This window comes from Nanorana parkeri, unplaced genomic scaffold, assembly GCF_000935625.1.
Source record: "Nanorana parkeri isolate BGI_ZX_2015 unplaced genomic scaffold, ASM93562v1 scaffold49, whole genome shotgun sequence".
Lineage (NCBI taxonomy): Eukaryota > Metazoa > Chordata > Amphibia > Anura > Dicroglossidae > Nanorana > Nanorana parkeri.
The window spans coordinates 1,317,618-1,325,799 of record NW_017306317.1 but is presented as its reverse complement, the minus strand read 5'-3'; positions in this window follow the sequence as shown (position 1 = coordinate 1,325,799).

Sequence of the window (8,182 nt, the reverse complement as noted above, 5' to 3'; positions counted from 1 at the left end):
GTTTGGCAAAAGCTGGCATGAAGACTTGGGCATGGGAGTGATTGTAGAATTGTTCTTTTTCCACTCCCACAGCAGCACTGCAGGTATCATGGAACAGCCCTGGGGATAGCAGAAAAAAAATTCTGCCAACTCCTCATTGCCAGTTTATTGGGGATGTGGCAGAATTAGTTGAAAGTAGGAGGAGGAGGAGGAGGAGGAGGAGGAGGAAAAGTGCACATGAACAGTACTATAAAGTAGCTGCTCTTTCCCTTTAAAAAAGGAGGAGGAAAAGGAAATAATCAAAAAAGGAATGGTTTAAAAAACAAACAGAGGTATGGTGGCAGAGTAGACTTAGGAGCAGGATGAAAATGGTACATTAGCAGCAGAAAAAAAATGGTTTCTATGTGCCCTTGAGGTGGTGAAGGAAAAGGGAATGATTTTTTTTGTTATAGCTAGGGTACTTAGATGCATTTTTAAGATTTTAATCATGTGTTCAGTGTCACTTTAAACTGAAAAATATTTGATAAATGTTATATTTACACACAATTGATAAAAAATAAAGAATTAGCGGTTTACCTTCCTTCATTAGATGCAAAAAAATAGAAAACGGATATATAAATACATATATACATATATACAGTGTGTGTGTGTGTGTGTGTGTGTGTGTATATATATATATATATATATATATATCTATATATAGTCATGGTCAAAAATATTGGCACCCCTGCATTTTTGTCAGATAATGCACCACTTCGCACAAAAAACTTTTGCATTTACAAATGTTTAGGCATTCTCATGTTTATTTCTTCTGTTTGTATTGGTATGACACTAAAAAAAGTTAAGAAAAAAAAGCCAAACCTGACACATTCCATGCAAAACTCCCAAAATTATTGGCACCTTCTCCAAATTGCAAGAAATAATTGCATTATTGTGATGCTCCTGTAATTTGTCATTAAACACACCTGTATCAATAAACAATATAGATATTACATCGGCAGCCAGTTAGAATGGTGAAAAATTTACTCAACCTTTCTGTTGTGTGTCTCTGTGTCCCACACGGAGCAAGGAGAAGAGAAAGAGCAGCGAAGAATTGTCTGAGGATTTGAGAACACAAATTGTGGAAAAGTATGGACAATCTCAAGGTTACAAGTCCATCTCCAGAGATCTTAATGTTCCGGTGTCCACTGTGTGTCGCACTACGTCGCTATCTGAATGAAAAGAGAGGCTATGGTAGGAGACCCAGGAGGATGCCACTGCTGACACAGAAACATAAAAAAGCCAGATTGGAGTTTGCCAAAACTTACCTGAGAAAGCCAAAATCCTTTTGGGTGAATGTGCTGTGAACAGATAAAACAAAATTACAGCTTTTTGGTAAAGCTGATCATTTTACTGTTTTCAGGAAAAGAAACGAGGACTTAAAAGAATACAGTCCCTATAGTCAAACATTGTGGAGGTTCACTGATGTTTTGGGGGTTGCTTTGCTGCTTCAGGCACTGGATGTCTTGACTGTGTGCATGGCATTAGGAAATCTGAAGGCTGCCAAAGAATTCTGGGGTGCAAAGTAGGGCCAGGTGTCAGAAATGTGGGTCTCTGTCAGAGGTCATGGGTCTTACAGCAGGACAATGACCCAAAGCACACGTAAAAAAAAGCACCCAGAAATGGTTTCAGACAGACAAAGCACTGGAGGGTACTGGACAGCAATGAGTCCAGATCTAAATCCCATAGAGCCCCTGTGGTGAGATCTCAAAACAGCATTTGGGTAAAAGGAACCCTTCCAATCTGAGAGACCTGGAACAGTTGGCGAAAGAAGAGTGGTCCAAAATAGAGAGGTGTAAAAAACTCATTGATGGATACAGGACGCAATTGATTTCAGTTATTTTTTCGAAGGGCTGTGCCACTAAATATTAATTGAGGGTACCAATAATTTTGTCCAGTCCATTTTTGGACTTTTGTGTGGAATGTGTCAGATTTGGCTTTTTTTTCCTCCACTTTCTTGTATCATACCAATACAAACACAAGAAATAAACATGAAAATGCCTAAACATTTGTAATTGCAACAATTTTCTGTGCGAGGTGGTGCATTATCTGACAAATGCCTGGGTGCCATTTTTTTTGCCATGGCTGTGTGTATATGTATATATATAAATATATATATATCCCTTTCAATAAAATATATTGTCTAGAGTTAAAGTTGTGAGAACATAAACAGAAATGATAGTATTTGTTGTGAAGTGTCCAGCAGCAGCCTCAAGCAGATGAAGACATCTGGAAAGTAAACTCCTAGAGTTCTCAAACAAACAATTAAGAGTATGGGAAAAAACAATTCTAATGAAAATGTTAATTTGTTCATGGTAGATAAGGCTATTATTTAGATAAATCGTTGCAAGCAACATGAAGTGAAATCGCAAGACAGCAAAGAGAAATCATTTATAGACTATGTTCAAGGGATTCCAATATAGCATTCCCTGTAAAGTCAATAGCTAAGAGAAAAGCCAGCATGAGGCCATATGTTTATTTTTAAACTTATCATTATGCCTGCTGAGCTGCTCTCTGTATATAGTGACAAAAGCTCCTGAGACAACAGAGGAAATGCACCATCATGAGATCGTATAGAAATCTTTATCTAGTCTTGTTGATCTCTTTATGGTTGGTAATATCGATATAGAATTAGTGTTTCACCTGCAACATTGAAACTGACAACCAGCATGTTTTATACTCTTTTTACTGTTGTCATCCAAACATTTATCTTTTCATTGGAACCTAAAAGTATTACTATCACTATTTTTCAATATAAATTTACATGCAGTCTAATGTCATACCATTCACAAACAGAGTTTGCATGTTGTTGATGATGCATAAGTTTTAAATGCTTCACGCATACAAATGGCTGTAACTATTCCAGTATATACTGCTGAGGTGTGTGAGCACTGTGTCTAATAACTGACCACCCTAATTTATAGGAAGACAATAATATTTCAATATATCCCACCTCAACCTAACCACTGAACCATCACATTCTCAAACAATTCATCCCCACACAGCTACCTCTCATGTATCACTTGCCCCTCCCTTTTAGATTCTAAGCCCTCACGTGCAGGGCCCTCCTTGGCATCTTGTCTTGAATTGTATTGCGATTGTAATGTCTTCCTTATATTGTAAAGCGCTGCGAAAACTGTTGGCGCTATATAAATCCTGTATAATAATAATAATATCCTAAATTCCTACCTACCTCAAGAGGACTTATTAGTTCCATAGCTAGTCAAGTTAAAAAAAAAAAAGACGCCAAAAAAAAAGACACCAAGTTCAGCTAAAATCATACCTTATTTCCTCATAACCCTAAACTCACAAATGAGAAAGACAAAAAAGTGCTATCTAATTTGATCTAACAGGAAAAAAAAAATGCCTGATACCAAAGGCAGTTGGATACTCCCTAGAGCAGCATTCTACAATTATATATCTTATACATTTTGATAGTCATTTATTATTTTGTGACCTCTGGAAAGTAATTCAGCCCTTTATTACACAATCTAACTGGCTAGAACCATCTTTTTATCACATACAAATTATATGATTCTGTTCTCCTTACTAATTTTCTCTAAAACTAAAAATTCTTTAGTGAGATTCTGGTTCTACATTATAGTGTATACTGTATACACTAAAGGTCTTTCATCGGAAGGGTGCAGAGCTGAAAGCTGACATTTTGGGGCTGATTTACGAAGCCCAACACGCACACGCGCAGGCTGCGTGCGCGTTTTAACCCGCAAAAATGCATTTACCAAGCGAACACGCACATCAAGGATTCGGCGTGTTTATGCATGGCGTGTTTGTGGCGTGTTTGTGAGGTTAGTAAATCAACCCCTTTATATCACTGGTTGTTAAACCGTTAGGCAGTCCTTCCACATAATAAATACTATTTAGAATTATGAGATATGAAAAGACATTCTTAACTTTGTTATTTTAAAAAAATCCTATTCAAATTATTTTGCAATATGCTTCACTAAAATGCAATGTGACATCTTTGATGCTAACCACGCATTTGATCAGAGTTGAGCAAATCCTGGCAAACTTGCACCACCCATGATTCAGGGTTCTGCAAATATATTTTCTTTTTCCTAAATCCAATTTTACAAACAGTGTTCCTGCCGCCCCCTTTTTCCAGCCAGAGCATCTTGGGTTGATAAGAACCAGGCGGAGAGATGTGTAAGGGCCATATACATCTCTGTAAATAGCTTATAGCAAACTGGGATACCCTGGACAGCATGATGTCACTGGTTGCCAGGAGCTGGGCAGGATGCCAGCCAGAGCTGTAGCTGGGGGGGGAGATAACAACCCCCCCCCCCCCCAATCACACTGTATGTGGCCTTTACACTCCCTCCTTCCTTGTACTCCCTTGTAGTTTAAGTGACTACAGAAGAACGGCAGGGTGACAACTTTGCAGTGATTTCAAAGGAAGAATGAAAGGGTGATAGAACAGCATTGTAAGCCTGTTAAAGCAAGTGAAGATTTAACTGTTCTACTGGCAGGATCACCAGGTCTAAACATGTTATGCTGCATTACTGTCTTATACTGATGGCAGAATATACATACTTTTTTTTTTAACCATAGTTCTACATTAAGAAAACCATGCAAGTACAGTTGCTACTAATGCTTTTGTTAAAATTCATGAATCTAGTATTACCATTATATAAAGGATTACTAACATCAACAAACGCAGGATTAAGTTGTATACATTTATATGCTATTTAAAAGGATTTTGTGTGTAGGAAAAATAGGAAAAAGGGTTTGCAAGTAAAGAAAAATTTCTGCTGATCTGCCAGAAATCCAGCATGCTTCCTGTTTTAGCTGATAATGCAGTGCCTCTGTACACACAGTGTGGTCTGCCCATTATAGTTTGTCCGATAGGTACAGATCACCTCCTCCTCTCCTAAACTCCACGAAGTTCAAGTGGATAACTGGAAAGGGCTGATCAAACTGCTTGGTACTTTAGTAGAGCAGATCAGTTTACTACAAAAAGTTAAGCTAAGTGCATTTCTAACTTTTCAAAGTGGGAATAGTAAATAAAAGATAAAGCTACATATTTTCATTAGTATAAATTATCCAGCATCTGATTTTCTGATATTTGTTAGAATTTAAGAGAAAGCATAAAGGGGGTTATTCACTAAAGAATCGAAGGATGTAGCTGAATGTTCGGCTAATCCTTCAATTTTCTTTGGCTACAGAAGCCCTTCGGCTCAGCCGAACTGAAGGGCTACTGTACGTGCTATTCTCAATAGCGCATACAGCAGCCGAAATAAACACTCGAAGGCAGTCGAGCCGAACGACTATGCTTCGGTTTGTCAAAGCTGAACAAACAACCAGAGCGGGGAGAATGAAAAGATAGAAGATAGATTAAATCACAAAAAAACAGCATGAGGTCCCCTTACCAAATCCTACCAGACCCTTTAGATTTGGTAGGAATGTTAGGGGGGACCACGAAGTAAAAAAAAAACATAAAACATTGGGGTTCCCCTACAAATTCATACCTGACCCGTTAGATCTGGTAAGGGGTTTTAAGACGGACCCCAATGCCCAAAAAGAAAAAAAAACATCCCCCCTAAAATCCCAAACCGGACCCTTAATATGAGCAGTGCCCTGGAATGGCAGGAAAAGGGGGAGATGAGCGAGCGCCTCCCTCCCTCCACCATACCTTTATCAGAGGGGGCACCCAGATGCAGATGAGCCCCCCTGCCCGCAGACCCCCACAACCACCCCCAAGGGTTGTGAGAAAGACAAGGTGCTTTTCCAGGGGGTACCCCCCTGGAAAAGCACCCTCCCAATGTCGGGGGCATGTGGCGTGGTGTAGCGCAGGAAGGAGGGCCCTTGCTCTCCTCCCCTTTCCTGATCTGACAGGCCTGGGATTTGGTATGGGATTTCAAGGGTCTGGTATGGCATTTCATGGGATTCAGGGGGGGCACCATGTTTTTTGGGCATTGGGGTCCCCTTTCAAATTTCTGCCAGATCTAAAGGATAAGGTATGAATTTGTAGGGGAATCCTATGCAGTTTTTGTTTTTGCATTGGGGTCCCTCCTAACATTCCTACCAAACCTAAAGGGTCTGGTATGATTTGGGGAGAGGATCCCATGCTGGTTTTTTTTTTGTTTACAATTACATTTTTCATTCTGCTACCTTTCATCTGATGTAGCGAAGCAGAACGACCGAGCCGTATGTTGAGCCAAGCATTCAACAGTTCACTCTCTGCTGTTCACCCCCTTTGAGAATAGGGGTGCTCAGCAGGAAATGAACTGTTGAACCAGATGTTGCATCAGCTGAGGTGAATGGGCTCTTCCCTTCCATTCAGTCAAATGTGCTGAAGCTGTTCGGCCAAGATGAAGGGAGGTGAATCAGGCCAAATGCAGCTTATGTATGGCTAAGAATAGTCATACAGGGCTACACTGAATAGCCAAATAGGCGTTGGCTCCCTTCAGTTCAGTTTGATTATTCATTTGGTTGCCTTCGGTAGCCTAATGAATAACCCCCAAAGTATTTGGGGATTTTGAACAGAGTGGGGACTCTTAGTTGCAGTTTTGAGGGCAAAGATATGTATTATCATCCATTTTTATCATGTCCTACTGCTTAAAAGTCTCTTAGTGGGCCTTTTGCCCCCTTGTCCAAGGAAAAAAAATTGGGATTTTTAAATAAAACAGTCACCTGGCAGATGCGTAGTCATCATCATAATCAAAAATGTTAGACTAACCATTAATGAGCAGCTATGTCCCTGAGAACAATGGGTAGAGAAATAGCTTTTCATTCTTGCATGTGTCACCTTGCAGCACCTTCAAATGCCTGAAGTGTTCATCCTTTAGCAATGAAAAATGGTATCATAATCACACACTATGCTCAAAATCTGAAGTTTTGTTTTTTTTAGCATGTGGTCTCTGGCCAGCCTTACATTTTATTCATTTTGGGTAAGAATAAAAGCAGTGTGTTCTAAATGCAATTAGATGAAATATTTGTGTAGTCCACTTATCCCATGGACTTTATCTTTCAGTAATTTAAGAGATGTACTACTTCCCGCATTGCATTATAAACCTAAGTTAGGAATGAATGCATTGTCCTTTGCAACTATTTAAATATGAATGTGGTTACGGGAAGGTCCAAACTTATTATGCACAGATGTATGTTTGATTTAGGCAATATATAAATGAAACAGGGTATTTTTATAGCATTTTTCAAACAGACTTATGGAAGCACGCCATCACATCAATCCAAACCCCAACAGGCAGAGTGGTTGAAGTCAATAGAGAGAAGTGCTGTTAGAATTATTGATCATTATTATTGCTCTTTCCTTAAGCCAGCTTTTAATAATATGTGATCGTTATTGTATTTTTTTTAATGTGAGCTGTGATGCTTAATTCTCCACTCCTTGGCATCTGCTGTTAAAAATACTATATCTGCAATTTTTCTTTCGATGGAAAATAAGCCAGCACGGCATATTTTCAGCTAAAAATACTTAGAGAAGAGCTTTGCAACGTTTTAATTTATAATTTTATAGCCGCTCTTCTAAGTGCAACCCATGATAACAGAAACCCATGATAAGTAATGCTTGACAAAATTGTAAATAAATAACAGGCCAGATTAGAGGTGGTACTTTAAATAGCAATGTGTTAATGTTATCATATTCTGAGTCTGTCACCCAGATTCCTCTCTTACACCTTCCGGAACCTATAGCAATATATATATATGTGTAGGGAACTAGTCTCAATGTAGAGGCAAACTCCCAGTCTCTTCAACAAAAATGCCAGCTTTAATTCCAGACAGCAATCAATTGACAAAAAAAAAAAGGTTACAGACATCCAGCCCAAATATTAAATTGACATAAACAAATAAAAGTCCGCTCCACTGAGCCTTACTCGGTATTAGGGATAGTCCTCTGCGATGGGTCTATTTCCTCTATGGGAACAGTTACAGTCCATCCACAGAACCCTGTCCTCCTGACAGGCTTGGCTCCAAACACAGAACTTGCTGCATTCAGCACATTATCTCTCCTTGCACTGAGACACACGCTTCCCCCAGCTAGGTGCAGCTGCACAGTAATGAAGTCCTGTGCAGTCTTCACTAAACTACGGCCCATGGAACTAGGAGTCTGTCCCACCCAGAGCTCTATCAGACTCCTAGTAACACCAGCCCCAGGATGTGTTTTACCAATACAAGGTAGAGAGCT